Source organism: Oncorhynchus mykiss, chromosome 16 (genome assembly GCF_057628025.1).
Source record: "Oncorhynchus mykiss isolate SJ-2025 chromosome 16, ASM5762802v1, whole genome shotgun sequence".
Classification (NCBI taxonomy): Eukaryota; Metazoa; Chordata; class Actinopteri; order Salmoniformes; family Salmonidae; genus Oncorhynchus; species Oncorhynchus mykiss.
In genome coordinates, this window is record NC_143037.1 from 60304510 (window position 1) to 60331906 (window position 27397).

Below are 27397 nucleotides of genomic sequence, written 5' to 3' on the forward strand. Positions count from 1 at the left end.
GTGAGCGATACGGTAATTGGAGAAAAAGAGTTATAGTCTAAAACGATTGACAGTATAGTCAGTTCAGAGAAAAAAAATGTAACAGAGATAGAAGGGGAGAAAATAAAGTGAGAAAGATGGAGTGAGAAAGGAAATTAGACACGCAGAGAGCGAGAATGGTGTGAATTAAAGTGGCTGAGATGAAGACAAAATACAGTGAGAATTAGAAATGGAGAGAAATGTCTCCTCTGCTAATCTAGTCTATTTCTAGCAGCATGGGATGTGAACCTTATAGGCTGGCACACACGTGCCAGTCACAGGAGAAGCATTGGCATGGGATGGGCCACGTATTCATATCTGTGTGTCAGTTAGTCTATCTGTGTTTATTTCTGCCTATATCATAAGTAACACATGGTGGCACCTTTTCATTAAGATATTGATTTATACTATGAGGTGTGTTTATTTCAAGTAGGTGGGCAGTCTTCATATTCAGAGACTGAGGTTGGGAGTCAGAACAGACAGAACAGACATCATAATTATGCCAAATAACTGTCTATACAGTGCAGTAGCAGTGGGTTTATCTAGCTATGTGAAATAATAATGGTGAGGTCTCTGTCCATCACAGCGCATTGTCATTACCTTATTTGGCTAATTAGAGGGGTTCTTTAACACAAAGAACAGAGAATAGTGCCTCAGGCAGAACACGCAACTTTGACATGAAGAATATATTATCTTTTGTCTGGCAGTACGTTTAATGATGTTAGCGGTTGATTTGTGTTCACCCGCACCCATTGGTGGCTGTGTGTGTGCTTGTGTGTGTTTGTGTGTGTCTGTGTAGCTCCCCTGCATAACTCCCAATGTGTTTTAAGTCATCTCACAGTAAGTAGCATCAGGGATGGTCTTGCTCATTTGAGGCCAATTGTTGTATACCATAGGGCCTTGTCTGGGCTGACAGAGATCTAAAAATGATTCTGTGTTGGATACAATCCGAACAATTACCTGCTCCCATCCTGAAAGACTGAATAAAAGGCATTTTAGTGTCCAGCATTTTAGTGATCCTTGCATTCAATAATTTACAGCATGTAATGCTTCTGTCATAACTGGCTACCTTCTGATCTGTTTCTCTCTCCATTCTCTCTCCACTCTCCCTCCATTCTCTCTCCGTTCTCCCTCCATTCTCCCTCCACTCTCTCTACATTCTCCCTCCACACTCCATCCACTTTTTCTCCACTTTCTCCATTCTCCCTCCACTCTCTCTCCATTCTCCCTCCACTCTTTCTCCACTCTCCATCCACTTTCTCTCCACTCTCTCTATTCTCTCTCCACTCTCTCTCCATTCTCCCTCCACTCTTTCTCCACTCTCCATCCACTTTCTCTCCACTCTCTCCATTCCCTCTCCATTCACTATTCACTCCCATTCTCTCTCCGTTCTCCCTCCATTCTCCCTCCACTCTCTCTACATTCTCCCTCCACACTCCATCCACTTTTTCTCCACTTTCTCCATTCTCCCTCCACTCTCTCTCCATTCTCCCTCCACTCTTTCTCCACTCTCCATCCACTTTTTCTCCACTTTCTCCATTCTCCCTCCACTCTCTCTCCACTCTCCATCCACTTTCTCTCCACTCTCTCTATTCTCTCTCCACTCTCTCTCCATTCTCCCTCCACTCTTTCTCCACTCTCCATCCACTTTCTCTCCACTCTCTCCATTCCCTCTCCATTCACTATTCACTCTCATTCTCCCTCCATTCCCTCTCCATTCACTATTCAGAGAGAGAGAGAGAGAGAGAGAGAGAGAGAGGTGGGGCTGCAGTGTCTGCCATGGTAGGTCTCTCACATTGGTTATACTGTAAGATCACTCACTCATGAGAATCTATTAAATGATATATCTGAAACAGGAGAGGAGAGGTGAAGGCACAGCCTGTCCTGCACTACTTTGTGAATGAGAATATATGGCAGGGGGTTAGGGTACTACTGCTATAATACCTATAAGTGGTGTCAAAAGACTTCTGAAACAAAAACTTTTCACGAAATGAATATAATGAATTCATGTCTGGGAGACTTGAGTCTTTTGACAGAAGTGTGCAGTAAGCAAAGAATTATTCATGATCCGGAGCTAGTTGTTAAACTTTGTCCAATTACTGGACATTTTTCTTTGTGGCCTATGACAGAACAGGAAACGGCATACATATTCCATTGTCCATGTCTAAGTGTCTCTTTAGTGAGTGTCTCCACTATATGTGTGGACCAATGAGGGGTCAGACAGAGGCAAAGTGCTGAACAGCAGGAAACTGTGTGTGACAGTGACAGAGAGATGGAGGGATGATGGGAGAAACAGAGAGATGGAGGGATGATGGGAGAGACATAGAGAAGGGGGGATGATGGATGGAGGAGAGAGAATAGACAGCCCACAGACTGGACATAGGGAGAATAACTGACACACTCACACATACACCACACACACTTATATATGCAGTGACACGTAGTGACACACACACACCAATGCCCTCTACAGGCTCAACATGTGTGCATTTGTCACATCATGGCCCTCACTGACCTTGTATGACCCGCACCTCTCTGATTGAGAGGGGTTAAATGTGGAAGACATTTCGGTTGAATGCTTTCAGTTGTACAACTGACTAGGCATCCCCTTTCCCCGACATAACTCCAGCTTAAATCTCTCTGTAAGTATAAGTGGATGGAACACAAACACACACACACCATAGTGGAGTTGGAGTGCAGAGGTATTCAAAGTGTGTGTGTGTGTGGGATTGCATGCGTGCGTGCGTGTGTGCTTGTGTGTGTGTGTGTGCTTGAGCCTGCAGCAGTAAGGTCATTAAGGCTAGGTGTCTGGGGCATAATGCCCTCCATCCCTTCATTAGAGCTGTTTACTCTGCCAAGCACAACTGCACACGCTCACACGCACACACACCATAGTGGAGATGGGGTGCAGAGGTACTTATACGATGTGTGTGTGTGTGTGTGCTTGTGCGAGTGTGTGCAGTTGTGCTTGGCAGAGTAAACAGCTCTAATGAAGGGATGGAGGGCATTATGCCCCAGACACCTAGTCTTAATGACCTTACTGCTGCAGGCTCTTACCCCTTACCCTGGCTGGACAGATCCACATCCACTCTACTGGCTTTATCCTCTCATACACGCTTACAAACACACTCTCATACACACACTGTTGAATACACACACACACATGAATGAACACACACACACAATGCAGACATGTACTAATACACTTGTGTGTGTACACGTGTATCAAGTGGAATCATGATATGAGTAAAGGAGCAAGATATTGTGTGTGGCACGCCACATACACACACACACACACACACACACACACACATACGTGCACACAGTCATAGTGAACAGTGTAGTGTTTCTTTGTGTCAGCATCTATCAGGTGTGTCTAGACAGACAGAGGGACCAGTCAGGAATGTAAAATGGGCTCTCAGCAATCAGGACTAGTCTGTATTGATCCCTCCACTAACCACCACACTGTAGCAACTACAGCCCAGATACTACAACTATCACTCTGCCACCACCACATTATAACAACTACAGCCCAGATACTACAACCATCACTCTGCCACCACCACACTATAACAACTACAGCCCAGATACTACAACTATCACTCTGCCACCACCACATTATAACAACTACAGCCCAGATACTACAACCATCACTCTGCCACCACCACACTGTAGCAACTACAGCCCAGATACTACAACCATCACTCTGCCACCACCACACTGTAGCAACTACAGCCCAGATACTACAACTATCACTCTGCCACCACCACATTATAACAACTACAGCCCAGATACTACAACCATCACTCTGCCACCACCACACTATAACAACTACAGCCCAGATACTACAACTATCACTCTGCCACCACCACATTATAACAACTACAGCCCAGATACTACAACCATCACTCTGCCACCACCACACTATAACAACTACAGCCCAGATACTACAACCATCACTCTGCCACCACCACATTATAACAACTACAGCCCAGATACTACAACCATCACTCTGCCACCACCACACTATAACAACTACAGCCCAGATACTACAACCATCACTCTGCCACCACCACATTATAACAACTACAGCCCAGATACTACAACCATCACTCTGCCACCACCACACTATAACAACTACAGCCCAGATACTACAACCATCACTCTGCCACCACCACACTATAACAACTACAGCCCAGATACTACAACCATCACTCCGTCCCCATCCCCTGTTGTGGCTGTCATTACAATGCACACATCTCTAACATTGCCATCATTATACCAGAGGAGGGGAGAGACACAGGAGACATGACAAACATACATCAGTGTGTGTGTGTTCCTATGTGTGTCTGTTTCTGTGTGTTTGTTTTCGAGAGGGGCGAGTGAGATAGCCTGAGAGCGATGTGCGCTAAAAGGCGGTGTCATCTTCAATAAAGGCTGACAAGGTTCACAGGACCACTAACTCTGTTGTGTTATTCTGCACCACTGCGGCTACTGTAGCATTGTGTATCACAGAACACTGCAGGTCAGTGAAGACCATTGTTTATTTATGACCTGGGGATAGTAGTATGATTGTTTATTTTTATTGTATAAATATACATTATTTTATTATAAAAAAAAAATGTTTGTATTTTTTTGTAATTAATGACTTGAATCTTATTTTCAATTTTCAATTTGATTGTATTTTATAGCCCCAAATATTGTAAAGTTCGTATTGTTCTTACTGTCAATTATTTCCATTTCAGTCTTCCCTTCTCTGTGGTATGGAAACATGGCTTTCGTGGAAGTCTTTTTGCTCTCTCTCTCTCTCTGTGTGTGTGTGTGTGTGTGTGTGTGTGTGTGGGCGAGAGAGAGAGAGAGAGAGAGAGTGAAAGAGGGAGAGAGTGAAAGAGAGCGAGAGTGAAAGAGAGAGAGAGAGACGGACGGACGGATGGAGAGTGAAAGAGAGAGTGTGTGTGAGAGAGAGAGAGAGAGAGAGACGGACGGACGGATGGAGAGTGAAAGAGAGAGTGAGAGAGAGAAAGAGAGAGAGACGGACGGATGGAGAGTGAAAGAGAGAGTGTGTGAGAGAGAGAGAGAGAGAGAGAGAGCGAGAGAGGGAAGGAGAGGGGGTAGAGAGAGACGCTGGGATGGAAACTATTTGCTCCTCTCAAACAACAAAATGGCACCATTTTGACGGAGAAAGGAAGACGGAGAAAATGAAAGAAAAAAAGAAGAAGCCAAAGAGTGTGGTTCCAACACACACACACATTCCTAAAAATATATACACACAATGCAGGCACAGAAACATGTTTTTCTCAAGCTTATCCAAGTTTCCAAGATATCGAGAAAACAGTGCATTTGAAAAACATGGACACGCTGTTCGCCTCAGGAATGGAAAACATGGAATAACTGGGAAACGGTTTATTTGTATCTGCTGTGCTTGTGGGGTGGGGAGTAAAGATATGGACTGTATTAGTCCTGGGCCGTGCCTCATTCCAGAAACATGTTCCCTCATATCTGCCCCTTGACTTCAATTATTCATTCCTATTCAATCTGCAAAAAAGAGTGAACAAGGGCAGGTGGGATGGTTGAACTATTGGAATGAGCCCCAGCCCCAGTCAGAAGGCCTGTCTGTTAGGGTTATGTGTGTGTGGATGACAATGGAACAGCTGTGCATGATGGGGTATGTCGAGGATGAATAATGTTAATGTTTATCTAACGGTACAGAGGATGAATAATGTTAATGTTTATCTAACAGTACAGAGGATGAATAATGTTAATGTTTATCTAACAGTACAGAGGATGAATAATGTTAATGTTTATCTAACAGTACAGAGGATGAATAATGTTAATGTTTATCTAACGGTACAGAGGATGAATAATGTTAATGTTTATCTAACAGTACAGAGGATGAATAATGTTAATGTTTATCTAACAGTACAGAGGATGAATAATGTTAATGTTTATCTAACAGTACAGAGGATGAATAATGTTAATGTTTATCTAACAGTACAGAGGATGAATAATGTTAATGTTTATCTAACGGTACAGAGGATGAATAATGTTAATGTTTATCTAACAGTACAGAGGATGAATAATGTTAATGTTTATCTAACGGTACAGAGGATGAATAATGTTAATGTTTATCTAACAGTACAGAGGATGAATAATGTTAATGTTTATCTAACAGTACAGAGGATGAATAATGTTAATGTTTATCTAACAGTACAGAGGATGAATAATGTTAATGTTTATCTAACAGTACAGAGGATGAATAATGTTAATGTTTATCTAACGGTAGAGAGGATGAATAATGTTAATGTTTATCTAACAGTACAGAGGATGAATAATGTTAATGTTTATCTAACGGTACAGAGGATGAATAATGTTAATGTTTATCTAACGGTAGAGAGGATGAATAATGTTAATGTTTATCTAACGGTAGAGAGGATGAATAATGTTAATGTTTATCTAACAGTACAGAGGATGAATAATGTTAATGTTTATCTAACAGTACAGAGGATGAATAATGTTAATGTTTATCTAACGGTAGAGAGGATGAATAATGTTAATGTTTATCTAACGGTACAGAGGATGAATAATGTTAATGTTTATCTAACAGTACAGAGGATGAATAATGTTAATGTTTATCTAACAGTACAGAGGATGAATAATGTTAATGTTTATCTAACGGTACAGAGGATGAATAATGTTAATGTTTATCTAACGGTACAGAGGATGAATAATGTTAATGTTTATCTAACAGTACAGAGGATGAATAATGTTAATGTTTATCTAACGGTAGAGAGGATGAATAATGTTAATGTTTATCTAACAGTACAGAGGATGAATAATGTTAATGTTTATCTAACAGTACAGAGGATGAATAATGTTAATGTTTATCTAACAGTACAGAGGATGAATAATGTTAATGTTTATCTAACAGTACAGAGGATGAATAATGTTAATGTTTATCAATTCTACCAGTTTGAGTAGTGTTTCAAATGGATGGTAGCTTTATCTCAAAGAATGTGCATTACATTTGCAATAATGCATGTTGCATTCTCACCTGCGTGTGCGCGCGCACACACACACACACACACACACACACACAAACAAATAGGTTCTCTCTTTAACACCCACGGTGCCTTGATTTAAAAATAAATGTAGCTCCATGTTCCCCATTGTGATAGTGATGGGTAGCAGAGCACCTGCAGCTGGGAAGGCCTCCTCTCTCAGCTCTGGTTTCAGGGTGTAACTGCAGTGTAACGGGGGGGCAGATAGAGAGGGGAGCTGGGGAACCACACACTCCTCTTCTCCATCATCTGGTTTATGTCTCAACAGCACACTGCTTCCTTTTGCTACTGAATTATGAAACAGACTTTCTCCCTCGTTATCCCTCTCTCTCTATTTCTCAGAGAGAGATAGAGAGAGAGAGGCATAGTCTCTCTCTCGCTCTCTCTCTATGTCTCTCTCTCTCTCTCTCTCTCTCTCTCAATTCAATTTGCTTTATTGGCATGACGTAACAATGTACATATTGCAAAGCTTACTTTGGATTTTTCGATATATCTCTCCCCCTCTCGGTCTCTCTATCTCTCTATGCCTCTCGTTCTCTCTGTCTCTCTCTTTCTCTCTCTCTCTATGCTTCTTTCTCTCTCTCTCTTTGCTTCTCTTTCTTTCTCTCTTTCTCTCTCTCGCTCTCTCTATGCTTCTTTCTCTTTCTCTCTTTACTTCTCTTTCTTTCTCTCTTTCTCTCTCTCTCTTTCTCTCTCTCTCTTTATTTCTCTCTCTCTCCTCTCTTCTCTGTTAGCAGTAGCCTGGCCAGTTCAAACTCACATAATGAAACACTTTACGAGGATTTTTAAATGCGATCATAATCAAGGGGCCCAAATAGGAAAATGTGGGTTTCATTTGTTCGCTCTCATTACCTAAAAGCTTGTTGTACACTGTCTCCAAGGATACAGCCCGAGAATTCTTAGTGCCCCCTACCCCCTCCTCCCCCACTTCCTCCCCTTCTCCGGCCCATTGTTTACAAGGAAGGACATTTTTCGGGCCTTGTTTTGCATTCATGCTTAATTCATTGGTTGCTATTTGCAATGAGCAGGATGCTAATGCTATTGGAGTTGTATCCTTTCTCTGGAGGCTCAAAGTCCAGCAGGGTTCAGCCAGTGACTGTATCTCTAAATGAATCAACAGCTCTGGAGCCTGATGAGGTGACCCAGAACAGGTTAATTATTCACAGCCCCATCCCGTCAGATAGGGTTGTAGCAGATACTGTCCACGGGATGGATGCTGAGTTGGACTGGAACCTATGCGGTTATTATGCACAATGTGGTTCTGTCTGCGTGTATGTGTGTGTATTTGTGTGTGTGTGTGTGTACTACAGTATACTGTTAGGTATGTTTGCACATGAGAAAGAGATTTCCTCAGGGAGAAACTACAAGTGCAACCAATAGTGATTGCTACTTGAAATTGGAGTGCGGCTGAGCAAGGCTAATAGGAAAATGGCTTCAGTTGGTTTGGCCAGCGCATTGTATCAATGTGCATGCTCCGACTGCGTTTTTCCTCATGTTTACCAGGCATGTGCTGTTTTTTTGGCTTTGTCATACTTTGTCTGGTTGGTTGAACAATTTATTTGGCCTGCTGGATCTTTAGGTGTAAAAGTGTAATCATGGCTGACATGGTTTCCCAAAGGCATACACTGAACCCTACTCTCTCACTCCCTCCAACCTTGCCCCTCGTGTTACAAGAAATGGTGGCCATTTTGAAAATGTCTTGTCTCTGTGTACTGTTCCTTCACCAAAGAACATTGGACCAAATGGTTGTGAAGGTAGTTGACCAAGTTTATGTCTGCTATTGTTTTTAAAGGGTTGATGTAAACGTCTTAGCGACTGTATTTAAAGCGGCAGAGGGTTTTCTCCTGGGTCGTCTCAGTCTGGAGCTCCCTGGGCTGTTTATAGCCCTGTGGCTGCCAGAAGAACCACCCTGAGTACTTCACCAACAACACATGACTAACTCTTCATCTGCTAATTGAGGCAAAGACTAATCGCATTTACAGCCATATCGATTTGATTCATCCCTCTTCTCTAGCTCCCCTCTGGTATCTTACATATGGTAGTCATCTCTATTGTCTCTTTGCCCACAAACAGAAGCCGTATCATGAACAATAATGTGTTAGCGATTGCAAGTTGGCTGCTATCGATGTCCCCTTCTCTTGTCTTCTCCTTCTGGGCACAAACTCACAAAACTCCTCTTTTGTACGGCCACACATTGGTTGAATCGGCAGATCAATGGTTGTGTGGAAAGAGCTTATTGTCATCGTGTTTGTGGGTTTGTGTGTGTGTGTGTGGTTCATGCATGTGTTGTGAATGTGTGTGTGCACGTGTGTGTGTGTTTGAAGGCTCTCTCTGTCATGTGTATGGACAGCCCCCGTCACACACAGAGACAGTCATTATGTGTGTGTAAGTGTGTGTTAGAACAAAACAAACACAATAGAATGGACTAATTAGGGTTTCACTTTATTTTATTATTCAATTTGACCGTTAAATCAGTCTGAAAAAACAATTTTGTACGATTGGGGATTTGTTGGTTCAATTTGATTTAATTTATAATTAGTTGAGGTTGAATAGTCCACCTCATCAAGAACTTCACACAGCACCCAGAGAGGATCCAATCTTTAAACTAGCCTTTAAAGCTATCCAGCCAACGGCTTCAGGGACCAAAGTTCTTCATGCTGTTCAGCCCAAATGTTCTGCTTTATTACATTTTGAGGGAGATTTCCGTCTAACCGTGCTGAAGAGTACAGGATTGAAAGACGGAGAAAGATGACAGGGAAGGAGAGCGTGGTAAGCAAAGAGAGAGGGTTATAGACAGAAAGAGAGACATATAGTACGAAAGAAAGGGAGATACAGAAAGAGAAGAAGAGAAAGGGAGCCGTAAAGAAAGAGACATTCACAGACAGAGAGGAGAATAAAAAGTTAGTGTAGAGTTCTCCTACTGTCGTTTCCCTGTAGTCGTGCCCTCTCCTGTTATCCTTGTAGTGACAGGGGAGGGGTGCTCTTAAAGGAATGGGGCATTAATCACTCTCAATCCTGCTCCCCCGACCTCTGACCCATGCTTTTAATTGCTTCCGCTTCTCCTCTCACTGTGCTGTCTTCTGTTTTCCTCTCCTCCATCTTCACTCTCTATCCTCCCTTTGTTGTGTTGGCCCACATCAACAGGGTGCATTGAAGGAGATATTATCTCAGCAGCTGACTATCATTCCCTTCTCTGCCTTCTTTCCATCCCTCTCGCTTCTCTTTTTCTAATCTTTCTATTTCTTGAGGACACATCCTCTTGTGTTCTGTTTCTTCTCTCTCTCTCTCTCTCTCTCTCTCTCTCTCTCTCTCTCTCTCTCTCTCTATCCCAGTCAGGATGAGTGATCTGTAGTTTGTGGCACATTGATATTCAAGGTGCAGTGTTGATTGGAAAAGCTCTGCCTACTCCCTTGGGTCATGTCTGTGGACACAGAGTTGGAAACTAATAAAGAAATGCTGCAGAGTCACTGGCTTTTTACCTCATTATCTGCCAATGACACGCTCCCCTCAGCCAAGGTGTCACCCTGACATTTGTTTAGGCAGGAACATGGGCGAATAAGCTCAATTGAATAAAAAGAAAAGGATGAAAAGAGGGTGAAAGAAGAGGAAGGCAGGCAGAGGCATGGCCTCCTCATGCCAGCCAGAGTCAGAGCCAGAGAGACGTGCCTCCCAGCAGCAGCAGCTGTAGCCCCACCACAACGTATCATATACACTAATCCTGTGTCACACTCTCTGTGTGAGGCTCTGTATTTGGATGGGTAATATTGCTTTTTGCCTGTTTACTTATGCTCTTAATGACTTTGGATTCATGTTTCTGACTCTCGCTTTGCATACCTTTTTGTTGGTGGCAAAATAATGTTTTACTAGTTTCATGTGAGTCTCCTTTTTAGTTACAGATTTGTGAAGTTCAAAGGTTACCACAGCTATTAATCTGAGAAGAAACAAGAGTAAGTACAGAGAGGTGAAAGGTCAAGTTTATGGTCAGGGTCAGAGGACAGTGTCAGGTCTATTTAACATTTTAGAAGCAATAAGCTCCTATGTTTTTTGAATTGATTAACACAGCCGTTCATAGAGGTTCATTTGGAAGGGATGTAAATACAGCACTAATTTCCCATTTATTAAAACCAGGTAAGGACGCCACCCAGTGCTCTCTACCTTTGATATTTTCTTAAATTCTGTCGTCCTGTCTTGAAACTTAAATTGGTACATCTGCACCAAAGCGAGTTTGTTAAAAAACTATTGTCCTCAGATAACCTCTTTTGTCTATTACATATCTTACATGCTTCATCAGAAAGCAAAGCTCCTTGGGCAGTTTTATCTCTCGACGCAAAAAAAGCTTTTGATAGACTATAATGGTGGTATCTTTGGCTCCAATTTCATTAATATGATACTATATACAGTGCCTTGCGAAAGTATTCGGCCCCCTTGAACTTTGCAACCTTTTGCCACATTTCAGGCTTCAAACATAAAGATATAAAACTGTATTTTTTTGTGAAGAATCAACAACAAGTGGGACACAATCATGAAGTGGAACGACATTTATTGGATATTTCAAACTTTTTTAACAAATCAAAAACTGAAAAATTGGGCGTGCAAAATTATTCAGCCCCTTTACTTTCAGTGCAGCAAACTCTCTCCAGAAGTTCAGTGAGGATCTCTGAATGATCCAATGTTGACCTAAATGACTAATGATGATAAATACAATCCACCTGTGTGTAATCAAGTCTCCGTATAAATGCACCTGCACTGTGATAGTCTCAGAGGTCCGTTAAAAGCGCAGAGAGCATCATGAAGAACAAGGAACACACCAGGCAGGTCCGAGATACTGTTGTGAAGAAGTTTAAAGCCGGATTTGGATACAAAAAGATTTCCCAAGCTTTAAACATCCCAAGGAGCACAATGCAAGCGATAATATTGAAATGGAAGGAGTATCAGACCACTGCAAATCTACCAAGACCTGGCCGTCCCTCTAAACTTTCAGCTCATACAAGGAGAAGACTGATCAGAGATGCAGCCAAGAGGCCCATGATCACTCTGGATGAACTGCAGAGATCTACAGCTGAGGTGGGAGACTCTGTCCATAGGAAAACAATCAGTCGTATAATGCACAAATCTGGCCTTTATGGAAGAGTGGCAAGAAGAAAGCCATTTCTTAAAGATATCCATAAAAAGTGTCATTTAAAGTTTGCCACAAGCCACCTGTGAGAAACACCAAACATGTGGAAGAAGGTGCTCTGGTCAGATGAAACCAAAATTGAACTTTTTGGCAACAATGCAAAACGTTATGTTTGGCGTAAAAGCAACACAGCTCATCACCCAGAACACACCATCCCCACTGTCAAACATGGTGGTGGAAGCATCATGGTTTGGGCCTGCTTTTCTTCAGCAGGGACAGGGAAGATGGTTAAAATTGATGGGAAGATGGATGGAGCCAAATACAGGACCATTCTGGAAGAACCTGATGGAGTCTGCAAAAGACCTGAGACTGGGACGGAGATTTGTCTTCCAACAAGACAATGATCCAAAACATAAAGCAAAATCTACAATGGAATGGTTCAAAAATAAACATATCCAGGTGTTAGAATGTCCAAGTCAAAGTCCAGACCTGAATCCAATCGAGAATCTGTGGAAAGAACTGAAAACTGCTGTTCACAAATGCTCTCCATCCAACCTCACTGAGCTCGAGCTGTTTTGCAAGGAGGAATGGGAAAACATTTCAGTCTCTCGATGTGCAAAACTGATAGAGACATACCCCAAGCGACTTACAGCTGTAATCGCAGCAAAAGGTGGCGCTACAAAGTATTAACTTAAGGGGGCTGAATAATTTTGCACACCCAATTTTTCAGTTTTTGATTTGTTAAAAAAGTTTGAAATATCCAATAAATGCCGTTCCACTTCATGACTGTGTCCCACTTGTTGTTGATTCTTCACAAAAAAATACAGTTTTATATCTTTATGTTTGAAGCCTGAAATGTGGCAAAAGGTCGCAAAGTTCAAGGGGGCCGAATACTTTCGCAAGGCACTGTATATGCTAATCCCTCAACCATACTAATAACAGGTGATATCAATTCTGTTCCATTCAGAATAACTAGAAGTAGCAGGCAAGGTGATTCCATGTCACTTCTGATATTGTTTTATGTCGATTGAGCTTCTGGCCCAGGCAATTCGACAATTGAAAGAAATTACACTAATATCTCTCAATTCTACGGATCACGTCATCTCCTTATACGCAGACGATATCGTATTTTATCTAGACAATGTATCTCAATCCCTATCAAAAGCTTTGAAGATCATAGACATATTCAGCTCCATCTCCATTTATAAAATCATTCTAACCAAGTCTGCCCTACTGCCTCTGAAAACCCTGATGGAGGATCCATCGCTACTCATGGAATCCCAATCATTTACCATTTAAAATATTTGGGAATATAACTATTTCTTTCCTTAGATTAAACCCATGTAAGAAACTTTAACAGAACACTCAAATCAATACAATCTGACCTTAGTAGATGGACTAATATTCCAGTTGCTTTAACCAGCAGAATATCTATTGTCAAAATGAATATATGTAGTTCAGTGATTCGCTTGGGTGCTTTTTAGTATTTTAGTTATTGTTGTTCTTTAGTGTTTAATCCTCTGATGTTTGTTTTCTAGTAAATATTTGTTTTTATAGTTTTTTTTATTTTTTATTTTTTCTCCTTTGAAGGCCATTGTTTTGCATCCATGTCTGAAATGTGCTATATAAATAAAGCTTGATTTGATTTGATGCTTTGTCTCCCCTTCTAGCTATTGGGATGAAATGTGTAGCCTGGACAAAACTTACAAACTTGCAAAGAGGGAAAGTCATAGGAGGACTATCCGTACCAAACTTTAAATTGCATTTCCAGTCACTAGCATTTCGTCCCATCCTAAATTTGTTTAGACATGATTCTTCTGCCCCCTGGCTGAGTATATCTTCACTGATATGTCCCTTAATCAATGTAAACTACGCTTTGGTTCTATTGTTGCTCACTCAATTTCTATTTGTTGCAAAATTGAAAAACATTGTAACTGGGAATCAAAATGGCATAACCATATTCCAATATTTCACAATAACGCCTTGTGTTATTGGAGGGCAACATTTTGCATCTCCCCAATGTTCCAAATGTGGAATCTATACCCTTGCCAATATCATGGACAGTAATGGTTTGAGAACTTTCCAAGATTTGAAAGACACATTACCAGGTAAATATTTTTTCTACATTTACAATTTAGTCCCGTAGGATGCCCATCTAATGATGGGATTTATAAATAAGGAGGCCCACTTCTTTTTTGTTTTCTTTTCCTGTTTATGTTGAATTTATTATCACTTAACTTCTGTATTTTTTTATTATGTTTTTTTCTGTGGGAGCCTATGTGTACGTTTTTTAAAAACGTATAATTTTACCTGGAAAATGTAACTGTAACTGTAACCCTCCAACAACAACAAAAACTAATAAAATAAAATGATAGTAAAGATTCAAAGGTTCAAAGGAGGGGAATTATAGGATCCAGACGACATACACCTGCAGCCCAGGAACCAGACGTCAGAGGTCAGGGATGAACTTTGTGACAGCAGGGGGTTGTAGCCAGTCCTGAACACTAGAGCAGGGGGTCAGTCCAGAGCAGCTACAGTGCCTTTGGAAAGTATTCAGACCCCTTGACTTTTTCCACATTGTGTTACATTACAGCCTTATTCTAAAATTGATTACATGATGTTTTTTTCAGCAATCTACACACAATACCCAATAATGACAAAGTGAAAACAGGTTTTAGACATTTTTGCAAATGTATTAAAAATAAAAAACAGAAATACTTTATTTACGTAAGTATTCAGACCCTTTCCTATGAGACTCGAAATTGAGCTCAGGTGCATCCTGTCTCCATTGATCATCAGCTTGATATAGCCTCCGTAAGCCTCCAGAGGCTTCGCAATTGCGTCACACCCTCCATACGGAGCCTCATAAATAGTATTTTGCTCGGGACAGAAAGAGAAGAACAGACAATGTAGGAAGTTGAAAAGAGAGAACTTTTAATGAGGTTTTGTTAGGACTTTGATAGGACCACTGTGTTGTATCATTTACCCTTTGTTACAGAAGGCCAGAGAAATATGACACAGAAGCTAGAGTTTACATGTAAAACCAAACCCATCTCATTCTGTGGGACATTAGGGAAAGGGAAACTGTCATTAGTGGAGATGGCAGTCTGTGGGTTTCTAAATGATGACCTGGGGTTTGATGTGTGTTTGATTTGGTCTGACAGGCCCTTTGTGTCTGTGTATCCCACAATGCAAAGCATCGTGACTGGGTATCTCATGCAAAGCGGAGTGCACAAACAGGTTAAAAATCACATTCCAGCAGGATTCCAAAGAAATGTGACTTCTGTTACAGCCAGGGAGACAAGTTTATGTTTGTTTGTTTGTTTGTTTGTTTGTTTTCCTGATGATAACCAGCCATGGTAATTAGCCCGGCGGCTATGATGGGTCTATCTGTCTCAGTTCTGACAGTCAGAAGATTACAGTAGCCAAACCCTCATTAAAGCAGTAGTACAGTCTCTCTGCTCTGCTAGCTAAGAAGCTATTTATTTTCTGGTGAGGTCGAGGGCAGCTCACTGGGGTCCTGGCATCATAACACAATAGGAGGCCGTCATGCTGCTACTTCCAACCTCAGAAGTGCTCTCATTATGGACTCTTCCAGGCAAACTTTACTACTGTGCTCAGAGCCATCGGTAAACACTTCTGTGTGTGGTTAATGTGTTTGTATTGGTTGAGATCTTTGACCATCTTGAGACATTTTGATACAGCCCTGAGAGCTGGTTTAGCCAGTTAGCTGTGTTTATATGTGGATCAACTCTGCCAACCCGGATGTTCTAGCTGTGTCTGAATCCTGGCTTAGGAAGACCACCATCCCAAACTACAACATTTTCAGACAAGCTAGAACTGCCAAAGGGGGCGGTGTTGCAATCTACTGCAAAGATACCCTGCAGAGTTCTGTCCTACTATCCAGGTCTGTACCCAAACAATTTGAACTTCTACTTTTAAAAATCCACCTCTCTAAAAACAAGTCTCTCACCGTTGCCGCCTGCTATAGACCACCCTCTGCCCCCAGCTGTGCTCTGGACACCATATGTGAACTGATTGCCTCCCATCTATCTTCAGAGCTCGTGCTGCTAGGCGAGCTAAACTGGAACATGCTTAACACCCCAGCCATCCTACAATCTAAGCTTGATGCCCTCAATCTCACACAAATTATCAATGAACCTACCAGGTACCTCCCCAAAGCCTTAAACACGGGCACCCTCATAGATATCATCCTAACCAACTTGCCCTCTAAATACACCTCTGGTGTCTTCAACCAAGATCTCAGCGATCATTGCCTGCATCCGTAATGTGTCAGCGGTCAAACAACCTCCACTCATCACTGTCAAACGCTCCCTGAAACACTTCAGCGAGCAGGCCTTTCTAATCGACCTGGCCGGGGTATCCTGGAAGGATATTGATCTCATCCCGTCAGTAGAGGATGCCTGGTTATTTAAAAAAAAAGCCTTCCTAACCATCTTAAATAAGCATGCCCCATTCAAGAAATTTAGAACCAGGAACAGATATAGCCCTTGGTTCTCCCCAGACCTGACTGCCCTTAACCAACACAAAAACATCCTATGGCGTTCTGCATTAGCATCGAACAGCCAGCCCCCGTGATATGCAGCTGTTCAGGGAAGCTAGAAACCATTATACACAGGCAGTTAGAAAAGCCAAGGCTAGCTTTTTCAAGCAGAAATTTGCTTCCTGCAACACTAACTCAAAAGAGTTCTGGGACACTGTAAAGTCCATGGAGAATAAGAACACCTCCTCCCAGCTGCCCACTGCACTGGAGATAGGAAACACTGTCACCACTGATAAATCCACTATAATTGAGAATTTCAATAAGCATTTTTCTACGGCTGGCCATGCTTTCCACCTGGCTACTCCTACCCCGGTCAACAGCACTGCACCCCCCACAGCAACTCGCCCAAGCCTTCCCCATTTCTCCTTCTCCCAAATCCAGTCAGCTGATGTTCTGAAAGAGCTGCAAAATCTGAACCCCTACAAATCAGCCGGGCTAGACAATCTGGACCCTTTCTTTCTAAAATGATCTGCCGAAATTGTTGCCACCCCTATTACTAGCCTGTTCAACCTCTCTTTCGTGTCATCTGAGATTCCCAAAGATTGGAAAGCAGCTGCGGTCATCCCCCTCTTCAAAGGGGGGGACACTCTTGACCCAAACTGCTACAGACCTATATCTATCCTACCCTACCTTTGTAAGGTCTTCGAAAGCCAAGTCAACAAACAGATTTCCGACCATTTCGAATCTCACCATACCTTCTCTGCTATGCAATCTTGTTTCAGAGCTGGTCATGGGTGCACCTCAGCCACGCTCAAGGTCCTAAACGACATCTTAACCGCCATCGATAAGAAATATTACTGTGCAGCCGTATTCATTGATCTGGCCAAGGCTTTCAACTCTGTCAATCACCACATCCTCATTGGCAGACTCGACAGCCTTGGTTTCTCAAATGATTGCCTCGCCTGGTTCACCAACTACTTCTCTGATAGAGTTTAGTGTGTCAAATTGAAGGGTCTGCTGTCCGGACCTCTGGCAGTCTCTATGGGGGTGCCACAGGGTTCAATTCTTGGGCCGACTCTCTTCTCTGTATTCATCAATGATGTCGCTCTTGCTGCTGGTGAGTCTCTGATCCACCTCTACGCAGACGACACCATTCTGTATACTTCTGGCCCTTCTTTGGACACTGTGTTAACAACCCTACAGGCAAGCTTCAATGCCATACAACTCTCCTTCCGTGGCCTCCAACTGCTCTTAAATACAAGTAAAACTAAATGCATGCTCTTCAACCGATCGCTGCCTGCACCTGCCCGCCTGTCCAACATCACTACTCTGGACGGCTCTGACTTAGAATATGTGGACAAATACAAATACCTAGGTGTCTGGTTAGACTGTAAACTCTCCTTCCAGACCCACATCAAACATCTCCAATCCAAAGTTAAATCTAGAATTGGCTTCCTATTTCGCAACAAAGCATCCTTCACTCATGCTGCCAAACATACCCTTGTAAAACTGACCATCCTACCTATCCTCGACTTCGGCGATGTCATTTACAAAATAGCCTCCAATACCCTACTAAACAAATTGGATGCAGTCTATCACAGTGCAATCCGTTTTGTCACCAAAGCCCCATATACTACCCACCATTGCGACCTGTACGCTCTCGTTGGCTGGCCCTCGCTTCATACTCGTCTCCAAACCCACTGGCTCCATGTCATCTACAAGACCTTGCTAGGTAAAGTCCCCCCTTATCTCAGCTCGCTGGTCACCATAGCATCACCCACCTGTAGCACGCGCTCCAGCAGGTATATCTCTCTGGTCACCCCCAAAACCATTTCTTTCTTTGGCCGCCTCTCCTTCCAGTTCTCTGCTGCCAATGACTGGAACGAACTACAAAAATCTCTGAAACTGGAAACCCTTACAGTATTTATTTATTTTGCTCCTTTGCACCCCATTATTTAAATTTTTACTTTGCACATTCTTCCACTGCAAATCTACCATTCCAGTGTTTTACTTGCTATATTGTATTTACTTTGCCACCATGGCCTTTTTTTTGCCTTTACCTCCCTTATCTCACCTCATTTGCTCACATCGTATATAGACTTGTTTATACTGTATTATTGACTGTATGTTTGTTTTACTCCATGTGCAACTCTGTGTCGTGGTATGTGTCGAACTGCTTTGCTTTATCTTGGCCAGGTCGCAATTGTAAATGAGAACTTGTTCTCAACTTGCCTACCTGGTTAAAGGTGAAATAAAAATAAATAAATAAAAAAAACTGCTACTATAGAGCCTTACTTCTCCAGTAGATGCCTGTAGTATACATGTAACATACGTTCCGCACCGTTGGCTCCGTTCAGCCCCTCTCTCCTCCCAGCACGATATCCTCCTGCCTTCCACCTCCTCTTTCATGTGCCAAGAGACGGTGCTGAAGGCAAGCTCTGACAAAATGTTGTCATTATCTTAGCGTTAGCGGGCCGCCCACGCCACGCCTCTCATTCATTCCACAGCTAGCCCAATGGCCCCAGAGGGAGAGAGAGGAGCGTGTGGGCGAGAGAGAAGGCATTCTCTTCTGTGTTTAGAGAGAAAGAGAGAGAGAGAGAGTAGCAGTGTGTGTAGCAGTAAAATAATATATCATATGAAAAGAACAATGATTTGATTGCAAGCCAAGCTGCTCTAATAGAGATAGAGTATATAGGAAATAGATTAAGCTAGTCTCGAAGTAACAGGCATGAAATGGCTACTGTGATAGTTGGGTTGGGGTTAAAACAAGGACGAGAGCCTCCGAAAGAGATTCATTTTTGATATAGATCAATAAATTCCGCCTTTGTGCCACTTGCCATCACTCAACACTCTGTTTTCCCTGTGGAGTGTCATTGATATGATTATACATGTATTATTTTATTTAACTAGGCAAGTCAGTCAAGAACAAATCCCCCCCCCCCAGGGTACGCCCTCCCCTAACCCCACAACACCTAACATTAAACACAAACACACATGTATGCACAAAAGCCATGTGATTTGTCCCACAGAGAGCAGTGTCTTGCTGGGTGTTTGTGACAGCAGTATCAGTGGGAGAGAGAGCGTGGGCCAGGCTAAGAAAAGACAAGCTCAGTGCTGGTGATTCAGCTCTTAAGTCCAGCTGTGAAGCCTGATTCATTTGCTCTTTAATGGCAATCATAACTCACTGTGCTCATAACTCATTTGTAATGTCTTGTACATCAATAGTAGGGGAGCTTTATAATGACCCAGGCCTTTGCTGGCAGAGTGTGTTTAATGCATCGCTGCAGGGCATGGAGTTCTACAAATGCTGTGTTCAACAATCACTTTCCTCTTTCCAAGAGTCATCATTTGTTTTCTTAGTGCAATGTGCACTCCAGGGGGTTTGGAGTAGAAGTTTTTAGAAGTACTCTTTATTTTAGTGCAGCTATTTTGGTGTTTGGGTTCTTCTGACAACTCCAGTTCGGTTGTTCCTAATTTAGAGAACAGAGGTTGGAGTTGCTCATTATGGGGTGATTGGACTGTGGTAAAGTGTCACTTGTCAGGGAGCGGAGCGTGGTACGATGCTAATGAGTTGAGCTGGAGGCCGTTTCTCTGGGCCCGTCCTGGCAGAGTGTGCGAGTGTGATTGTACGTGTGATCTCATTGCTGGAGGTGTCCCTTGCTGTATCTAAGAATAGAACGAACCCGAGCTAGGCTATAACACTGTATATTATGGTGGGAATGTGAGACAGTAAGACCATTATAAATGTCTTCAGTCTCAGGCTCAACAGTGGTGAGGAAAGTGTTGAAAACACACCATGAAATTGCACATCTATCCCACTCCTGTGTACAAGACAATGGCTTGATGTATGATTTCAAGGAGAGACATTCACTCACTTTCAGTCTCTAGAATAGCCTAACAAATATTGTAAGTCTTTCACCCCCCCTCAACCATGTTAAACCCAATGTCCTTAGACTGAACTCTCGTTAGTGTAATTTCCCACCCCCCACCAGAAATCTCCAGTGCTCCTAACCCAGAAAACTGTAATTTCTCCTTCAACATTAAATATCATTCAATTTATTTCCTTTTCCATCTTCCTCTCCTTCCTCCTCCGGGGAGTTTTCCTCACTTTGCTTTTGACACGGATAAACTTGTGAGGGCTTCTTGAAGTGACAAGGTGTGACTGACAGGGGACTCTGTCTAATCCATAGCTACATATCCCCCCCACACACACACACACACGTCTACCACCCCATTTACCCCCTCCTCCCCAGGGTTATACAACTTTCCCTCCACTCTCTCCATGCCTGTTTTGCCAGACGCGTGGTTGGGATTAGCTAAAGCGATTATCAGGAGCTTTTGCAGTTTTGTGCAGATGAATCATGGTAATGCTACACAGTGAAGCGCCTCATGCATTCCTAAGCCCCCTCTACACTTCTCTCTGATTCTCCCAAACGACACAGCGAGCCAGTTGGCTTCACCTAACTAAGCCAGGTGGAGGCACCTTCAAACACACACACGGAAACATGCACACACGTGCACACACACAAACACACCTGGATCTGTATGGTTGCCAGGACAAATACAGGAATAAGCATCAATGCGTGGTTCCACGTCAGCTCTAGCAGACAATTCTCACATAGGAACTTAATTGGGAGGAAGGATGTTTAACATGCTTTTTACAATTTTATCACTAACCATTTTTTTTTCGAAATTCCGCTTTAGACCTATACATGCCTATAACTGCAAAAGTAAAACCCTATGATCTGTGAACCGTAGATGATACAGACAACATCATGGTGTCATTATACTCCTTATAGTGTTCTCTCAAATATGGAGGAAGTCTAGATTCTGCAATACACATTTTCACATTAATTTATTCAACATTAAAAAGTATATCTCAAAACGACCCTTTTTGGATTTTTTGACATATTGTTTGTAAGAGTATATACCCTTCAAACACCTCACATTTTCAGAATGGGCTCTCTGTTACCTTTAATGATATGACACATTTTATACATAGAAATTTACATTATAGCTAATTTTAACCCCATTAAGTCTAGGCCCTTGATCGCAATATGTACAAAGCTAAGATATGGAATTGTTTAAGATGGTCATAAAATGCATGTGGATGCTTTAGAGCGAAACAACCAACACTGTTGTGTTTGTTCGTGGTGGCGACTTATTAGTTTGTAGCTCAAACGGTTCGGGTTTTACAGACGATTTTGTGACAATATTATTTTCCGGATCCTCTCATGTGTAGAAAAATATTGCTTTCACAAGCCCCATGTTATGGAACAGGTACATACTTTACATTGGCAGAAAGATGGGATTGAGCTGCAGCCACTACGGTAAGTCATTAACATTAACACACAGGGAGATATTCAATGTTCAAAACAATGACATCACCACGTGACGCACTAGGTGGTTTTAACCAATCACAGCCCTCCTTTAGGATTACACATTCAGCAAGTCACCAGCAGAGGGAGTTCCCTTTGAATCCATTTTCCTATTCACTGTGTTGGTGGTGCTCATAAAATGTATCATAATTTTAGAATTAGCAGAGTGCCCACTGGAAATTTGCTGTAGGCCTATTTGTAGTGTATATTGTTCCAAACAATATGTCTTAAAATTAACACAATTAAAAAGGGTCGTTTTGAGATATCCATGTTTTTTTATGTTTAATAAATTAATGTGATTATAAATAATATAAAAAAATCACACATACTCTCTATTTTAGAGCACACTATCAGGAGTATAATGACAAGATGTGTCAAGAACAGTTCACAGATCATAGGGTCTTACAGGAGGAATGTATATTTCTAAAAAGTCAACTTTCATTATGATTTTCTCAAAGATGGTTTGTGATACAAATGTAAAAAGCATTTCAAACATCCTTCCTCCTAATGAAGTTTATATGTGAGAAATGCCAGAACAATCTGAGAAACCAAAAATATTTTCCTCTCCCTCTGTCGTAGAGTTGCCACGATGCAGAGAGCAAACTACACTGTAAGATAGCCATATTTCATTGCTGTGTACAGTTATAATTTCTTGGATTCGGATGCACACTCTATCCTCCCCTGCTTCTCTAGTCCTAGGCATTAAATGTGACATGATAGCTTTGTTTTTTTACACTCAATCAGATGTAGCTCACACACACTCACACACACCCTGTGGGAGAGAGGAATGCCTTTGGCGCTTTCTGACTTTGCTACAATGTTAAACATTTCTCAAACATGTTCGCCTTAAGGGTAGTTTAACTCGGTGTGTACTGTTCAACATTACCATAGTGGATTGCTATCAAATGTCCATACTTCAACACAAAACATAAACCATTTAGAATATGTACTTCTGATCACCATCACTGTCACCGTTATGACTTATGTTGTCTAGTTGAAGTTTAAAAATATATATATTTAACCTTTATTTAACCAGGTAGGCTAGTTGAGAACAAGTTCTCATTTATAAATGCGACCTGGCCAAGAATATAGCAAAGCAGTTCGACACATACAAGTTACACATGGAATAAACAAACATACAGTCAATAATACAGTAGACGTCTATATACATAGTGTGTGCAAATGAAGAAAGATAAGGGAGGTAAGGCAATAAATAGGCCATAGTAGCAAAGTAATTACAATTTACCAATTAAACACTGGAGTGATTGATGTGCAGAAGATGAATGTGCAAGTAGAGATACTGGGGTGCAAAGGAGCAAGATGAATAAATAAATACAGTATGGGGATGAGGTAGTTGGATGGGCTATATTACAGATGGGCTATGTACAGGTGCAGTGATCTGTGAGCTGCTCTGACAGCTGGTGTTTAAAGCTAGTGAGGGAGATATGAGTCTTCAGTGATTTTTGCAGTTCATTCAAGTCATTGGCAGCAGAGAACTGGAAGGAAAGGCGGCCAAAGGAGGAATTGGCTTTGGGGGTGACTAGTGAGATATACCTGCTGGAGCGCGTGCTACGGGTGGGTGCTGCTATGGTGACCAGTGAGCTGAGATAAGGCTTTACCTACGCTTTACCTAGCAGAGACTTGTAGATGACCTGGAGCCAATTGGTTTGGCGACGAGTATGAAGCGAGGGCTTACCAATGAGAGCGTGCAGGTCGCAATGATGGGTGTATATGAGGCTTTGGTGACAAAACAGATGGCACTGTGATAGACTGCATCCAATTTGTTGAGTAGAGTGTTGGAGGCTATTTTGTATATGACATCACCGAAGTAGAGGATCGGTAGGATGGTCAGTTTTACGAGGGTATGTTTGGCAGCATGAGTGAAGGATGCTTTGTTTGCGGAATAGTTAGCCGATTATAGATTTAATTTTGGATTGGAGATGCTTAATGTGAGTCTGGAAGGAGAGTTTACAGTCTAACCAGACACCTAGGTATTTGTAGTTGTCCACATATTCTAAGTCAGAACCGTCCAGAGTAGTGATGCAGAAAGGTGCGGGCAGCGATCGGTTGAAGAGCATGCATTTAGTTTTACTTGCATTTAAGAGCAGTTGGAGGCAACAGAAGGAGAGTTGTATGGCATTGAAGCTCGTCTGTAGGTTAGTTAACACTGTGTCCAAAGAAGGGCCAGAAGTATAGAGAATGGTGTCGTCTGTGTAGAGGTGGATCAGAGAATCACCAGCAGCAAGAGTGACATCATTGATGTATACAGAGAAGAGAGTCGGACCGAGAATTGAACGCTGTGGCACCCCCATAGAGACTGCCAGAGGTCCGGACAACAGGCCCTCCGATTTGACACACTGAACTCTATCAGAGAAGTAGTTGGTTAACCAGGCGAGGCAATCATTTGAGAAACCAAGGCTGTTTAGTCTGCTGATAAGAATGTGGTGATTGACAGAGTCGAAAGCCTTGAACACGGCTGCACAGTAATGCACAGTAATGTCTCTTATCGATGGAGGTTAAGATATCGTTTAGGACCTTGAGCGTGGCTGAGGTGCACCCTTGACCAGCTCTGAAACCAGATTGCATAGTGGCAAAGGTACATTGGGATTCGAAATGGTCTGAAATCTGTTTAACTTGGCTTCTTAAAGACCTTAGAGAGGCAGGGTAGGATAGATAGGTCTGTGGCAGTTTGGGTCTAGAGTGTCTCCCCCTTTGAAGAGGGGGATGATTGCGGCAGCTTTCCTATCTTTGGGAATCTCAGACGATACGAAAGAGAGATTGAACAGGCTAGTAATAGGGGTTGCAACAATTTCGGCAGATAATTTTAGAAAGAGAGGGTCCAGATTGTCTAGCCCGGCTGATTTGTAGTGGTCAAGATTTTGCAGCTATTTCAGAACATCAGCTATCTGGATTTGGGTGAAGGAGAAATGGGGAGGCTTGGGCGAGTTGCTGTGGGTGTGCCGAGCAGTTGACCGGGGTAGGGGTAGCCAGGTGAAAAGAATTCCCAGCCATAGAAAAATGCTCATTGAAATTCTCAGTTGTAGTGGATTTATCGGTGGTGACAGTGTTTCCTAGTCTCAGTGCAGTGGGCAGCTGGGGGGAGGTGCTCTTATTCTCTATGGACTCTACAGTGTCCCAGAACTTTTTTGAGTTTGTGCTACAAGATGCAAACTTCTGTTTGAAAAAAGCTAGCCTTTTTAAGTTAAGAACATTAAGAACATTAAGTTTCTCTCCAACTCTGTATTTCTTGTACTCTCCATTCCTCTCCTCTCTCGCTCAGACTTTATGCTACTCAATAACTCTGCTCCTGCAGATGGCTTGGACTAATTGCAAAGCCTTGTTGCGGTTCTTCTTCACACTCCATCCTCCTTTCCTCACAAACAGATAATCATGGCCCTGGTTTTTTTCCTGCCTCTTCCAAAAACACTTGAGGATGTTCTCATTAACAGGACTTGTCATTTACTCATTTATTCCCCCCCTTTCCACCACACGCCACCCAGCACCCTCTCCTCGTGGCGGGTGTGGATGGTTTCTCCCTGGAAGCTCCAGGGCCCTCTCCTTCTCAACCACACAAAAATTAGCTGCAGCTTCTCAGACAGCCTGTTTAAATTAGTATCTGTGCGTGGGTGGTGGATGGCGTAAGGTGTGTATTTGTGTGTGGGTGTGTGTGGGTGTGCGGGCATGCCTGCCTGTCTGCATGTGTGAGTATGTGTGTTTATTCATTTTTGCGTGCATGTGCACGTGTGTGTGTGTATCAGAAATAAAGTGTGTGTGTTGTACCACTAGGACCTCTATATGCTACCTGCCAGGCACCTCAGACTCAAGGGTGAATCTTCCTCCTACAGAAACACTCTTACACTGTGCGTAGACCAGAGTTTTGTAGACCGGTGTGTAGACCGGTGTGTGTAGACTGGAGTGTGTAGACTGGTGTGTGTAAACGAGTGTGTGCTGTAGAGTGTCTATGGAGTGTCTGAAGTGTCTGCATTGTGTGAAGGTGTGTGACTTGTCAAGGCTAATCAGTCCATCATAGGAGTGTGTCTCTTAACAACAGCTGCCTTCCCAGACACACTCTCACCTGTAGGAGGAGAGAAGGGGAGATGGAGAGAAAAAAAGATAACAAATCACCTCCATACTGTTTGACTCTGCCGTTCTGCTACTGCTATGTTTTTAGATGAGGTTTCTACTGTATCTTACATAGTCTCACATATCCACTCTGTCTGTAACCCACATGAGAAACAAGGACAGATATACATACAGTTAAAGTCAGAAGTTTACATACACCTTAGCCAAATACATTTAAACTCAGTTTTTCACAATTACTGAGATTTAATCTTAGTAAACATTCGCTGTCTTAGGTCAGTTAGGATCACCACTTTATTTTAAGAATGTGAAATGTCAGAATAATAGTAGAGAGTGATTTATTTCAGCTTTTATTTATTTCATCACATTCCCAGTTGGTCAGAAGTTTTCATACACTCAATTAGCATTTGGTAGCATTGGCTTTAAATTGTTTAACTTGGGTCTAACGTTTCAGGTAGCCTTCAACAAGTTTCCCACAATAAGTTGGGTGAATTTTGGTCCATTCCTCCTGACAGAGCTGGTGTAACAGTCAGGTTTGTAGGCCTCCTTGCTCTCACACGCTTTTTCAGTTCTGCCCACAAATGTTCTATAGGATTGAGGTCAGGGCTTTGGGATGGCAACTCCAATACCTTGACTTTGTTGTCCTTAAAGCTATTTTGCCACAAGTTTGGAAATATGCTTGGCGTCATTGTCCATTTGGAAGACCCATTTGCGACCAAGCTTTAACTTCCTGACTGATGTCTTGAGATGTAACTTCAATATATCCACATAATTTTACTTCCCCATGATGCCGTCTATTTTGTGAAGTGCACCCGTTCTTCCTGTAGCAAAGCACCCCCACAACATGATGCTGCCACCCCCGTGCTTCATGGTTGGGATGGTGTTCTTTGGCTTGCAAGCCTCCCCCTTTTTCCTCCAAACATAATGATGGTCATTATGGCCAAACAGTTATATTTTTGTTTCATCAGACCAGAGGACATTTCTCCAAAAAGTACGATCTTTATCCCCATGTGCAGTTGCAAACGGTAGTCTGGCTTTTTTATGGCGGTTTTGGAGCAGTGGCTTCTTCCTTGCTGAGCGGCCTTTCAGGTTATGTCGATATAGGACTCGTTTTACTGTGGATATAGATGCTTTTGTACCTATTTCCTCCAGCATCTTCACAGAGTCCTTTGTTGTTGTTCTGGGATTGATTTGTACTTTTTCGCACCAAAGTATGTTCATCTGTAGGAGACAGAACACGTCT

The 27397-nt window shown here is 42.4% G+C and overlaps 1 protein-coding gene across 3 annotated transcripts in view; it reads left to right on the plus strand.

Annotated features, from left to right (window-relative positions):
• The window catches only part of LOC110492389 (cadherin-4), a 571662-nt gene that overhangs the window by 318369 nt on the left and 225896 nt on the right, over positions 1 to 27397 (plus strand). The window lies entirely within an intron of this gene.